The 14333-nt window shown below is 46.4% G+C and overlaps 1 protein-coding gene across 1 annotated transcript in view; it reads right to left on the bottom strand.

Moving 5' to 3' along the window:
* The window catches only part of PLEKHG1 (pleckstrin homology and RhoGEF domain containing G1), a 248869-nt gene extending 236668 nt beyond the window's left edge, over positions 1-12201 (bottom strand). Inside the window, exon 1 of the mRNA XM_024996654.2 lies at positions 12078-12201. The gene's annotated coding sequence lies outside the window, so the exon portion shown is untranslated. The remainder of the gene's footprint in view (positions 1-12077) is intronic.
* Positions 12202-14333: the final 2132 nt, after the last annotated feature.

Below are 14333 nucleotides of genomic sequence, written 5' to 3'. Positions count from 1 at the left end.
GACTCACAACCTACCAAAGGGTCTGGGGTGACCCCGCTCCCCATGCATAAGAAGGCATAGGTATAGGGTTGGAGTATCAGAAAGAATTCTGAGCACCTCAATTTCTCTACAGTTGTTCCTATTTCAGAATAAGCATCACTGAGTTTCCAAGTGCCCTGCAAACCAGGGCAAGGCAGACCATGGACCTACTTATTCATAAAGCACCGCACATACCACAGGCGCTACAGGTTTTACACCAGTAGCTACTGGATTCCTCTTACACGAAATCCTTGGAACAAAAACATCCTTCTGCAGAACCCTTTCGGAAGTGTTCATGAGAGCTCCTCTGGATCTCCCCAGTGGGTCTCCTGCTCTTTCTCTTAGCCTTTTCTCTTCTTTCCTTTTCTTCTCTTTTTCTCTTCTCTCCTTCCCTCCTCTTCCTCTTCTTCCTGGTCCTTCTCCAAATATTTAGCCACCTACTCAAAATTTATTTTCTTCAACTCGTTTGTGAAAAACAGAGATTTTTGCCCAGACTTCTTAAAAGCTCATCTCAACTAGTAAAAGGGAAAATTGTTTTGTTCAAACACTTGCCTTCACGGAGCCAGTGGTCTAGTGAGGGGAGGCAGACAACTAATGGTTACCAGGAACACGGAGTTCTAGAAGGGAGGGGGTGTGGGGAGGTGAGCTGGTCCATCATGGCTTCAGGGAGAGCATCCCTTACGGCCATGTGCCGCTTTAGTTACTTTATTTACAGGAGCCGAAGGAGAGAGGGCAATGGAAGTAGGAGACGGAGAATGGCTGGTAAGCAGATAGGTTGAAACAAATAACAGAGGCCATGCTGCTCCCTGCGTCCCATAAATTCCTTCTCCTTCAGCTGCACCGTCTTGGCCGACGTTCCAGTTCTGAATCAAGCCGCAACCCCTACCCCCACCTCTGCACCATCCTCTCTGTACCACTGCTCCCAACTGAATGATCAGTAATCAGATTCTGTCACTCCCCTCCACCACGCCCTCCACTGGCTTTGCATCATGCTTTCAAAAAAAAAAAAAAACCACCTTTTTATTTTGTATTGGGGTATAGACTTAGCAGCAGCAGCAGTGGTAAAGAACCCACCTGCCAATGCAGGAGTCATAAGAGACTCCAGTTTGATCTCTGGGTCGGGAAGATCCCCTGGAGGAGGGCATGGTAACCCACTCCAGTATTCTTGCCTAGAGAATCCCCATAGACAGAAGAGCCCATCAGGCTACAGTTCACAGGGTCGCAGAGAGTCGAATATGACTGAAGTGACTTAGCACGAATGCATATAGTTGATTAACAGTGTTGTGATTGTTTTAGATGAACAGTGAAGGGATTCAGCCATACATATACATGTATCCATTGAAAGCTGAGCACCGAAGAATTGATGCTTTTGAACTGTGGTGTTGGAGAAGACTCTTGAGAGTCCCTTGTACTGCAAGGAGATCCAACCAGTCCATCCTGAAGGGGATCAGTCCTGGGTGTTCATTGGAAGGACTGACGCTGAAGCTGAAACCCCAATACTTTGGCCACCTCATGCGAAGAGTTGACTCATTGGAAAAGACTCTGATGCTGGGAGGGATTGGGGGCAGGAGGAGAAGGGGACGACAGAGGATGAGATGGTTAGATGGCATCACCGACTCAATGCACATGGGTTTGGGTGGACTCCGGGAGTTGGTGATGGACAGGGAGGCCTGGCGTGCTTCGATTCATGGGGTCGCAAAGAGTCGGACACGACTGAGCGACTGAACTGAACCGAACTGAACTGAAAGACCTTTAAGTGCTAGGAGATCTGGGCTCTGTCTCCCTCTTCACCCTCACTTCTCACTTTCTTCTGCCCCCGCCTCCTTGTTCATATACACAGCCTGCTTTTCTCAAGAACTCACAGAATTTACTTCTCTCCTAGGGCCTCCATATTTATTTCCCCCCTGTTTGCCTAGAATGTTCTTCCCTCATATCTTAAGGTCCACTTTTCAAGGACTAGCTCAGATAGGCGTTTCTGATCATCCAGCAAATGGCAAGCCACTAGCCCTCCCCTCTCCGCCATGTATTTCCCTCCTTTCTTTAAAGTGCTCGTCACATAGTATTTTTCCCTTCACTCCAGACTTGGTCTGTTCTGTTCATCACTCTATCCCCAGAATTTAGGAAACCATATTTGTTGATAGGCTCATTCTAATCTGAATTTCCAAGTGCAGTGTGTACTCTGTCTCTACTACAGTGAAAGCCAACAGAACAAAGTGTTCCTCTTCCCTCTCTCTTACTCCTGCCTCGGGACAAAGGCTGTCTTCTACCATTGAGATGTTTTTTCTCGGTTATTTTCATGTTGGTTTATTGTTCCAGACGTCTAGTAGCAGGGAATAAAACTGAAGTGTGACACCCAGTAAACACAGTAAAAGAGCCATTATTTATCAAGGGTTTATTATGTATGGGGTGCTATATATACATTAAGCATTCAAGCCTCACAATATCTTTATTATATGGTTTTACCCCTAGGTTAGCAGGCATTTTCAAATAACATTCAAATGACATATACAGATTGACTAATTTCAGACTATTCCCACATTTCAACTCAATATTCAGACCTTAGAAAAACAAACTTATCTCCTCTTTGCACACCATTTTTCCCATAATTAATGGCACAGAAGCAGTGCTTGAACTGGCATTACAATAAGTAAGCAAAGAAACGGGCTTCCCAGTACAGTAGTACAGTAGTAAAGAATCCGCCTGCCAATGCAGGAGACACAAGAGACTCGGGTTCAAACCCTGGGTGAGGAAGATCCTCTGGAGGAGGAAATGTCAACCCACTCCAGTATTCTTGCCTGGAAAATTCCATGGATAGAGGAGCCTGCTGGGCCACAGACCATGGGGTCCCAAAGGATCTGACGTGACTGAGCAACTGAGAGCGTGCTTGTGCGCGTGCGCATGCGCGCGTGCGTGAGCAAAGCAGAAGAGTATTAGATTTGACTGCTATGCCTGTTATGCATATAGAAGCATCAAGTAAGAATTTTCTCTTTTAAGAGCATAGTATTTTGTTTCTGAACTTTTGAAAAGTATGTTTTCTGCTCATATTTGTAAACCAAAGCCAAAGGTATTTTTTAGAATAGTTGCTGCTAGCTATTCTGTCTTTAGCTAGTAATGTGCTCTCTGCTTCATTTGGTAAGAAGGTAAAAACAAACATCTGTTTACTTCCTATGTGGAGATTTAGAGTCTCATATCTTGACGTGTTAGATCATTCAGTGAAATAAGTCTCTTTCTGCTTGTCAGGGAGATTCTGGATTCTGAAAGGTATGGCTATTATAGCACTCATCACAACTCAATTTTTAGAACTTCTCAGTATTTGCTTTCCTAACAGGATAAGACAGAGAAGGTGATGGCAACCCACTCCAGTACTCTTGCCTGGAAAATCCCATGGACGGAGAAGCCTGGTGGGCTGCTGTCTATGGGGTCGCACAGAGTTGGACACAACTGAAGTGACTTAGCAGCAGCAGCAGCAACAGGATAAGAAGAAAGAAAGAAAGGAAGGAAGAAACAGAGTTTCCAAATAATGACACTTTGAAGAAGTCATATGGATTCCAACTTGCTCGAGGTAATTCATCCTTGTGCTTACTACACCCATGGGCCAAAGGGGGTCCACAGGCCACAAAACATTATTTGCACATTATCTTCCTTGCCATTTTAGTGTCAAGATCAGATACCATTAAATATTGTGATTAAGCACTAATTCCTTAGAGTTTAAACAACTGTTAAAGAAGAGAAGGGGAAAGAAGCATTTATCTCATATAGACATTGAAGAAAAGTGGAAAAAAGCCAAGACCACCAAGATTTTGTTCCATAACTATATTGCAAAAGCTTGCAAATATCTCTCAGAGCACTTTCCTAGACACAGCCAATCCTCATCAGCCCATCTGGGCGCCCATTTCCCATCCTGTTCCCTGCTCATCTCATCACCCTTCCAGCCTCACCCTCATTAATTCTTAGCAAGTTATTCTCTTAAAACTGATCTACGATGGGAAGGGCATGAGGGAATGGAAGGATTTTCCTCCTTTTTTGTTTTTAATTTGTATTTGATATTGGAGTATGATTACATAGTTGATCTACAATGTTGTGTTAGTTTCAGGAGTACAGCAAGGTGATTCAGTGATGCACACACGTGTATCTATTCTTTTTCAAATTCTTTTCCCGTTTAGGTTATTACAAAATATTGATCAGAGTTCCCTGTACTATGCAGTAGGTTCTTGTTTGTTATCTGTTTGAAATATAGTACTGCGTACATGTCAATCCCAAACTTTCAAAGAGTTTTCTTTAAAAAAATTTCACTTTTAAAGTCTAAGTCAGTTTGGGGGAGAAGATACATGTATATGCATGGCAGAGTCCCTTCGCTGTCCACCTGAAACTATCACAACATTGTTAACTGGCTAGACTCTAGTACAAAGTAAAAAGGAAAAAATATTAAGTCTGTGTCTCCTCTAATTTCCTCCTCTGCCCCCTCCTCAGTAATCCTATATTCCGGATTTTGATTCTTATGCTTCATAATTCATATTCTTAGTTGATTCAAATTTTTAAAAGTGTGAGACAGCTAAATGTTTAAACTGTAAGCTGTATCAGACGAGCAACCGTATCCTCCTTTGAAGCAGCTATAATATTTTAGCGCAACACAGATGCTTAACCTAATAACAGGTTTACTTGGTTAAAGGGAACAAACACAGGATCGTATATTTATGCCCCAGATTACAGTTTTTCCCTCTCTCCCAGCACATCAGAGAAGCACAGATGTTAGTGTTTGAGGACTGCCTGTAATCACACAGCCCCGGGAAGTAAGGGGAACTCGGTGATAGCCTCGGATCAGTGCCCACCCGCTTCCCCGTGGCCTCACACCTTCACATACCCCTCCCACTTCAACCAGCTTTCTAGTCACAGGTTGGAGACAGCCTGAAATCACCCTGAGGCCAGATGGTGGTTAATATGCATCCCTGGAATGCCTACAAACCAAAGGGCCTTTCCTTTGCATTTGCTTGTTTCCAAGGACTCCTGTTGCAGCTGGAGATGCAGTGGGTTCTGAAGAACTCCTAGAGCACGAGGGCTTCAGTCCCAGGAGAAGATGGAAGGAGGACGTGGCTGGAAGGGAGTAAGGTCTGCACTTGCTTCCTCCCAGGCCAGGGCTGACAGACCCCTCCCCACTGGGCAGGGAGTGGGTGGAAGTTGCTGACAGACTCCAGGCGGACAGAAGGAACGGCACGCTCCCCACATGTGGGGGACCTGCATGCCGACATGCACGCAGGCCTTGAGTGACATGTCGAAATTAAAATCAAAACAGCATGAAAGCACACTTCATTACAGCTAGAAATAGCCGAGTATTGTCAAAGCTCCCATTGAGTCATCTGTGCAGAAGCTGAGACCTTGGACAGCAGGGGAGAGCTGGGGCAGGCTCCGGACTGGGTTCAGAAAAAGATCTGGACGAGGGACCAGAGTGTAGAGGGTGGTCAGAAAGCAAAGACTTCAGCAGTACTTTTTGCTCTGAGCAGGAAGGAGGGAGTGGGGAGAGAAGAGGACACTGCCCGGACTTTGAAAGCGCAGGAAATTGCCAGAGGAGGGGAGGGCAGTGGTTCTAAAGGGAGCCTTCCCCCCATTTCATTATCACAGAGGACCTTCTTGGTTAGAGGAATGATCGGTCCCTTGGGATACAGAGGAGGGGTGTATTAATGTTCAATTAAACCTGGGAAACAGAAGGAAGCAAGCTCCAGCTAATGCCTTCGCAGCCCTTAGGATGGCATTGCTATGCATTACAGATTCACACAACTCTACGGACAGCTGCCAAATATTGTCGGCTGCAGGAGCTGCTTAGCTTTGCTCCTCCTCAAGTTATGTGCAGAACAATTTCACTTCAGCAGGAATCACCAACACACTTTGCTCATTGAGATGAGCAAATATTTTAAACTATTTTAAAAGTGCAATGGATCATGATCATCTCACAATAATTTACCATATTTTACTCTTTGGTAGCTACAAGTCAACCTTTCAGAACTAAGAAACAGAAGAGACAAACTCACAATGTAAACCATCAGAGCTGAACCTTGTATGCAAGCATGGAGGAACACTAACTTGTTCAATGGGTGGGCTTCCCTGGTGGCTCAGCGGCAAAGAATCCACCTGCAACACAGGAGACGTGGGTTCGATCCCTGGGTGGGGAAGATCCCCTAGAGGAGGGCATGGCAACCCACTCCAGTATTCTTGCCTGGAGAATCCTACGGACAGTGGAACCTGGCGGGCTACAGTTCGCAGAGTCAGAAACAACTGAAGCAACTTAGCACCCATGCCCACATTCAATGGGTACTTGCTGCTGCTGCTGCTAAGTCACTTCAGTCGTGTCCAACTCTGTGCGACCCCATAGACGGCAGCCCACTAGGCTCCCCTGTCCCTGGGATCTCCAGGCAAGAACACTGGAGTGGGTTGCCATTTCCTTCTCCAATGCATAAAAGTGAAAAGTGAAAGTGAAGTCTCTTAGTCGTGTCCGACTCTTCACGACCCCATGGACTGCAGCCCACCAGGCTCCTCCGTCCATGGGATTTTCTAGGCAGGAGTACTGGAGTGGGGTGCCAGTGCCTTCTCCACTACATGTCAGACTCTGAACGAAATGTTTTTCACAGAAAAAAAAAAATCTCATTTATTCCTAGCAATTGAGAGGCCTTATTCTCAACTTGAAAGAGGGGCAGCAGGTGAAGTGGAGAAACCAGGACTAGATGTCAGCTCAGCCTGACTTCAAATCCAGACACATCAGTGCCATGCTATACTCGGTATCACATACAAAGCCTGGAAACAGTTCTGATTCAGTGACTGGTCCACAGACATAAGACAAGATCCCCGAAGCTACAGAGAGGAATAAAACGGTCCCTGTAACCTTGAAAGGTAATGTGTGTCCATTGGGGATCACTACATTTTTCTCTCCATCTACTTGAGTCACATATAAAGTCCTGTGTTAGCACACAGATTCAGGGGCCCATGTTTCTCCCCAGTAAGATCAGAAAGAGATATATAGTTAAACTTTGTATGGAAGGATCCCACCTTTGGTGAGAGATAGCACAGCTCATCTAGGGCTCTGTGAGTGATCTTGGACGAGAGGGCCATAGAGTGTACATGGGAAGGTACTAGCAGAAAAGAGAACACAAGGGCCTTGCTTGCCTTCCGAGGGGGTGTGAACTTTATTTCATGTTATTGGTGAGCTTCATCAATGACCTGTTTCTTTGTGGAATTTATTACATCCCCGATGAACTTCTCTGCCTGTTCCATACCTCACTCAAGACTGAATATTGAAATCTGGTGTTGAGAATCCTGTCAACTGATCACTGTCTAACAGAGACTTCTAAGCCGAGTGAAAAGAGCAAATAAAGAAGGGCGACTGGAAAAAAAATATTAACATAGGAGATTTGATTATAAGTCAGTCTACAGCCAGACAGCTTAGATAGAGCCTATGGCATTTGTCATTTTGGGAATGATAGTTCAAACAGAATATTTCACTTAGAACAGAATTGGCAAACAATGGCTGCCATAGATTTTTTTTTCCTTTTTTGGTTTACTAACATTTATTTAGGTTCCCAGTGAAAAAGCCTATCCTGTATGGCTTTCAAGAAAAGGTTGGTTTTTACATATTTAAACAACAGGCTTATGTAAACCACCAGTCCCCCCTTCTACAAATCAAAGAATAAACAATGGAGATATACATGGACCACTAAGCCTGAAACACTTACTATCTGGCTCTTTACAGGAAAAGGCCCACTACCCCATGATGTAGAACTTCTCCTCCTCCTCCTCCTCATCCATCTTTATTCAGATTCAAGTCATTTAAGTCAGTGTTTAATGTGACTGGACACAGAGTGGACAATGGTAAGATCTATTTGCCACTTCACACATTAGAGCCAGTTGAACAGTGTAATGACATTGATTTATTGATTACTTTTATTAGAATTCTAAATCTCAATCATTATTACACTCACACCCATTTCAACTTTGACATTTTAAAAAGATGTCCTACTCACACTTAAGGGCTTGCTAGCTTTCGGCCAAATGCTGCAATGGTTTGATCTTCCTAATGCTGGTGGTAAGCGGTTTCTACAGGCTCAGCAGCACCCTGGTCATTAAAGCTTACCCAAACAGCTTTCTTAATTAAAGACATCGGTTTAGTACATCCAGTGGGTGTAGCTGGAACCTTTGTAAAACTTAGCCTAACATTAACACTCCTCAAGTTGCCCTTCCTCTGGGATTATATGGGAAGGGAAAAGCAGACAAGGGTTAGGGACTTTTTGTATTCATGAATCCAGCCTACTTTTGCTTTCTGTCAAACAGTAATTCAATATTTACCAAAAGGAGATGTTTAGGGTTGGAAATTTTTACAAGCCTTGCATCTCAGCAGAGAAATATTTTTGGGTACTCTTGTGTATACAGATTGAAAAGAAACTCCGATATGACTCGAATATGGACACTATGCTAGATCGACCAGCACCTCCTTATCCCTGGGATGGGGATCACTCAGGCATCCATGAAGCTGTTCCACAGCATCTGGATGACCTGGGGCCTAGTTACTCTGACAGCAAACCCAGACCCCCTCGCTGGGATGGCCAGCCTATATTTCTATCATCTCTGCTAAAGCATCTGTTGCTTTTCATCAGCCCGAGCAACATGAAGCAGAGCCTGTAGTCCTCTCATAATTACTTGAAACCGGGCCCTGCAGTCAGTAAGTTCTCCTTGGCACAGACGCCCATGGCCCTGAATGCCCAAATGGTTTGGAGTCAGCTCTTCATTTTGTAAAGCAAGATTGATGTACATTGTGATGAAACACTAATATTTGAGAAGCCTGCCACACACGAGTACTGGCTTGCTTAGGGTCTTTGTCTAGAAAATATTTCTATTCCCATTTCTACTTTAAAAATGAATATTTTGATTTGGAATCCATGTTCTTTTTAGGTCAAAAGAGGCAAGGGACTTTTTTTTCCTGAAACAAAGAATCATTACATTTAATTTAAAATATGCCCCCATGCCACCACCATTTCTAGGTAGTACAGTTCTAGATTAAGAGACATGAACATGAGTTAAATCACAGCTCTTCCCAGTTGAGAGTTGTATAATTACCAGGAAAATCACTCACTCGTGGGACTTGGTTTATCAAAAGCAGTCATCTTGGAATCGTACAATGTGTCCAACACTTACTACAATACCACTTAAGAAGGAAGAAGGCTTACCATTTCCTAAACTGACAGAGGAAGGAATGAGCAAAGGTGAGACAATCCAGAGAGAATGATCAACTATGACGGTTACATTTTCTCAGTTATAAAAGAATCTATGTCTATAGGATTTCCTTAGAGGGATCAAGGTCAAAGTGCTATTGAGCAAATGATACACAGGTCAACTTAGTTTCTGAGCACTTGTTCTTAATCACCAGTGCCTTCCCAAATCTTTAAGATGTAGGGGCTGGGCTAGATCTTCCAAGAGCCATTTTAGTTTTACTATTCCATGGATATAATTTGCCTGCTGCTGCTGCTGCTGCTAAGTCGCTTCAGTCGTGTCCAACTCTGTGCGACTCCATAGATGGCAGCCCACCAGGCTCCCCCGTCCCTGGGATTCTCCAGGCAAGAACACTGGAGTGGGTTGCCATTTCCTTCTCCAACGCATGAAAGTGAAAAGTGAAAGTGAAGTCTCTCAGTCGTGTCCGACTCTTAGCGACCCCATGGACTGTAGCCCACCGGGCTCCTCCACCCATGGGATTTTCTAGGCAAGAGTACTGGAGCGGGGTGCCATTGCCTTCTCTGAATTTGCCTGCAGGAGGATTCAAAGATGGCAACTGTGTGAAAGATCAGCTATCCACAGGGAAAGGTGGGAGGGAAGAGAAATCTGTGAAAAGGGGACTGCAGCCTTGAAGAATCAGAGTGTAGATCCAGGAATTGCTTCCAGTTTACTAAAGGCTCTAAAGATTTAGCGCTGCTCAAGCATTTCCCACATTTATGTGTCAAATCATTAAATCTTAATTACGTCACTTAAAAAAAAATCATAGCCTCAAAGGAGGGGAACAAAACAGTACTGGTTATTCTTGCTTTTGAAAACTTACACTGCCACTTCCTCTTGATTTGTTAAAAGGTGACCATTTAACCTTTTTGAAGCACAGATTGAGTCTGCCAGGGAAATATTTGTTTGTATTTGGTACCATCATCCATATTAAAGTCACTGAAGGAAGCCAGTGCCCATTGTGAAGATGGAGATAAGTAGGAAAAAACCATCAAGGGAAGCAGGATTCGGGCATGGATCTGCCTGCCAGGTAACTGTTTCTCACTGTGCTTTGCCCTTCAGCAGAAAGCTCCAGGGAGCAGCTATACCAGGAAAAAGGAAGGTCATGAGGTGACAGCTGTTGATGACCTAATGAGGATGGGACCAAAGAGCAGAGAGAACTCTGGGGAAATGTTTCTTCAGGTGGCTTGGCGGCTCAGACACAAGGCTTCAAATAGGACTAAGAGCAACATGAGGAACTGGAAAGTCAGACTTAAGGATGGTAAAGGACCATAATACCAAACCATCCCTTTGGGATCTAAGTCTTAAATACAGCAGACCAAATAAGTACTGCTTATTGGGGAGGGGTAGCAAGGAGTGAGCTTGAAACTTCAGAAACTGTCTGGTTTCTCTAAATCATTTCTTAAGGGAGGAAGCCAAGGCCACCCGAGGTGGAGCCGCTTGCTCTGGTCTGACTTGGCAAAGATGAAATTAGGATGGAGTTTCTTACTCCCAGACACGATGGGCCTGGAAATGTTTTAATAGTGTTTAATCAAAATCCAAAGCCTGTAAATTCTTTAAAGATATGCCAACCACAGAAACTGAGCAGCCCGAAGATGCTGATTTTAACACTTGATAACTATTTTTATGGCATTACACAATCTATCTAGGCCTGGGATTCTGTTCGAAGGCGAATCTGACCCAGAGTCAACATGCTGGTCTTCTGGTTTAAATCGAAACACAAGGAAGTTCTGTACCCAGTCCTCGGAAAACCCCCAAACCACTCTCCCTCTGTGACTGACCTTGTCTTGGGAGATGCTGACTGCAAACAGCCTTCCCCCAGACTCACCCTCTACAATTTCAAAAGTATGTGCAGTAGCCATGGCCACTTGAGGGTGCTACAAAGGGAGGGTTAAGGACCAGAGCTTAATGAAATACCGGCCCTACAAGCAAGACTCCACTGGAGCATTTAAAAAGTCATCCACCTCATTGTTTCCCGTAAACGCAATGAAATGCCACAGCTTAACGACTTTTCCCAATTACAACCTCCTTAGGCTTCTCGTTTAACAACCAGACTCTCACTAGAGGACACAAAGGCTGGGAGACCGGGCTGCGGGCATCACCGCAAACCCCGGCGGTCCTCCGAGGCCAGGACCGTCGACAAAGTCCCCGTGGACCAGGGGTTACATTGACCGCCGTGATGGACTGGCCACCGGCTTCGACTCCAATCCCCCCTGCACGTCCCCTCCCCCGCCCCCCGCCCTAGGAAATATTTGCAGAGCTGGGACCCTCCAAACCAAACGCGCCACAGAGCCGGGGCCTCCGATTCCCACCGCGGTCCGCCGTCTGGGGCGCCAGGAGCGGGGATCCGCGGCGGGAGCGGACCGAGGGCGGCGGGCGCTCGGGTCCCGTTCTCGGACTGTCCCGTTTGAGTTGCAAGGTTGACTTGGTAACAGTCCCGAGCGCACTGAGGAATCCCTTCTCCGAGGAGCGAACGCTCCGGCCCCCGCGGCTGCGGGTGGAGGGCGAGGAGCACAGAGACTCGAGGCCGGGCCCCCGGAGCCGGGCGGTGGCGGCCGCGGGTCGCCCCCTCCAGGCGGCGGTGGGCAGCGGCGGGCCGGGGTCGAGGCGGCGGGGCGCTCCCCCAGCCCCGTTGGCCCTCACCCGGGAGGGAGCGCGCGGAACAGGAACCCGGCACCCCGGTCCGCTCGCCTCCACCTGTGGATCTGGGGCGCCCCTCGGAGTCCCCTTCCCGTCCCCCCCATCCCGGCGTTCCCGGCCGCGAGGTCCCATTCCTGGAAGAGGACCCGGTGTCCAGCGAAAGGGACACTTACCCGGGGAGGGCCGGCTCCCGGCGCGGGCCGCGCTCGCAGGTCGGCCGGGGGAAGGTGCGGCTGCGCTGCGCCGGCTGCGGCGCCAGCCGAGCGCCCTGCACTGCCGCCAGGCTCGGACTTCCTCTTCCTCGCGCTCGGCCCCGCCGCTCGGCCGCGCTCCCCGCTCGCCGGCCGCGCCCCGACCCGCCCCTCCCGGCGCAGGGTTGCGGGCCTCGTCGCCGCGAGCAGCGGATCTTGGGTCCCTCCTCCCCTCGGCCCGGGCGAGCACGGTGGGGAGGAGCGGGAGAGAGAGAGAAAGAGATTAAGCACTTGGACTTGTCTCTGGAGGGTTGCCAAACAGAGCAGTCAAATTACAGCCCCTGGGGGGAAAAATTACCAAAAAAAAAAAAAAAAAAAAATCCCTGCTACTGTTTTCGCAGACACATCACTTTTCTTCAGTTCCCTGGATCCTCAGGTTTAGCTTTCTCTTGAACGTGATACTTTGCATATGATTTTGTAAAAAGAGTACCCTAAATAATTCTTTTAGTTAGACATTTTAGTATTAACACAGAAGCTCTGGGGTAATCTTAAGGGCTGAGGGAGGAAGCTCGCTGTTTTCAGGTGTCATTACTCTAATCACCCCAGTTAATGTATCAACTAACATTTGCTTCGAGAAAGTAAAAGTGGAAAAAGGAGGCCTAGAAGACTGACCTTTGAAATAACGAGAGAGGTGTTAAAGGTCCCGGCTGTGCGTGTAGTGTGATGATGACTTGAGTCGAAGGTGCCTAAGGTGACCGTCAAAGGCAAGCAGTGATTTCCCAACCCTCATTTCCTTTCCAAGGCAGCCGTATGTATCGGCCTGTTGAGTCCATTAGATTTGTAAGAATGCACTCTTACATGATTTGTTCACAGAATTTCAGTTTCAGCAGTTAGGAGCTGTGTGGCCTTAAGAAAGTCATGTGACCTCTCTGTGCCTCAGTTTCCTCATCTGTAAAATGGGGGTAATGAGGATAGTGCCTACCTCACCGAGTTGCTTCTTGTGATTTCAATAAGGCAATTTCCAGGAAAGGTTTAGGAGGTTCCTGGCACACTTGCTGGATAAATGTTAGCTATTATTGTTGATTTCCCCCTTTTATCTGCTCTGATGCATGTATAGAAATTATCATAAAGATCTGAAATAAAATAAGGTTTTGAGCAGCAGAGCCACACAGCATCACAGTTCTCTCCCTACAACGTGCACTTTATATTCTGTTTTACAATTTATTTTGTCTTCACAACTGACTTGTATTCTCTCAAGCCATGAGGCTGGGTTATGCTCCGGGTACATTTACCATGGAAGATTTGCAGTGCAACTCAAACAGATTTTTGCCATCTTCAAAGCACTGTTTCAGTTGATCTTGCAGTACCCTTGTGATGTCGGCAGGACAGGGGCTAGTGTTCTTTCACAGGGTATGGAGACTCGGCAGCCTGAGTCAGACCCTCTCTAGCACCAGGAGCTCACATAAACCCCACCCGTTCGCCGGTCTCTCTATGCCCTTACCTGCCGTGAAGTGAGCAGGAACACCTTACCATACAGCATGGGCCTCATTCATGGTCTCTGTCAATCCTCTGAGTTAGTACTGGCCTACATTCAACAACCTTAGGTTCAAAGAGCATAACTGATGACCATGTTAGTGTCTGACAGATGGGGTTTGGGGACAGCTTGGAGAAGAAGGGAGGAGAAGCAGGTTTTCCTGGTTCTTTCAAATGCTTTCTCTGCTACCTTCTCCCTGGCCTACAGAGTCACATGCTTTCTTAGCACAGATGACTTTGAGTAAAGCTATTAGTGAAGTGGTGTGACCATCAGCTGCAGACTTTGCCACCTGCTAGCTGCAGATAACAGTTTTGAACTTTGATTCCTTATCTGTGTAATGGTTATTATATTTCCTGTCCAGACCTCTTCATTTCACCTCAGTTTATCAATGAGGTGGGAGGTGGCTCCTGGAAACAGGATTATGAAATCTCTTTTGTTGATGCTGTGTGCCAAGCATAGCATTAGGCACCTAACCCACATTATCACACCTGATTCCCAAGTAAGTGCACTCTGCCCTTCAGGTCATTAGCAAGTGGCCTTGAAATCACCTGGTCTGACATTTTGTGTATCTAGTTTACCATATGTGCCCAGCACTTAAGCTTAGTTCCTAACTCACAGTAGATATGAAATGTTCAGTGGGTGGATGGATAGATGAAATGATAACATAAGAGTTGTGAAAATGCTATTATACAACATAACATTCC

This window comes from Bos taurus, chromosome 9 (assembly GCF_002263795.3).
Source record: "Bos taurus isolate L1 Dominette 01449 registration number 42190680 breed Hereford chromosome 9, ARS-UCD2.0, whole genome shotgun sequence".
In the NCBI taxonomy this organism is placed as follows: Eukaryota; Metazoa; Chordata; class Mammalia; order Artiodactyla; family Bovidae; genus Bos; species Bos taurus.
Note: the sequence above shows the minus strand (reverse complement) of the source record. Positions and strands in the feature narration are given on the sequence as shown.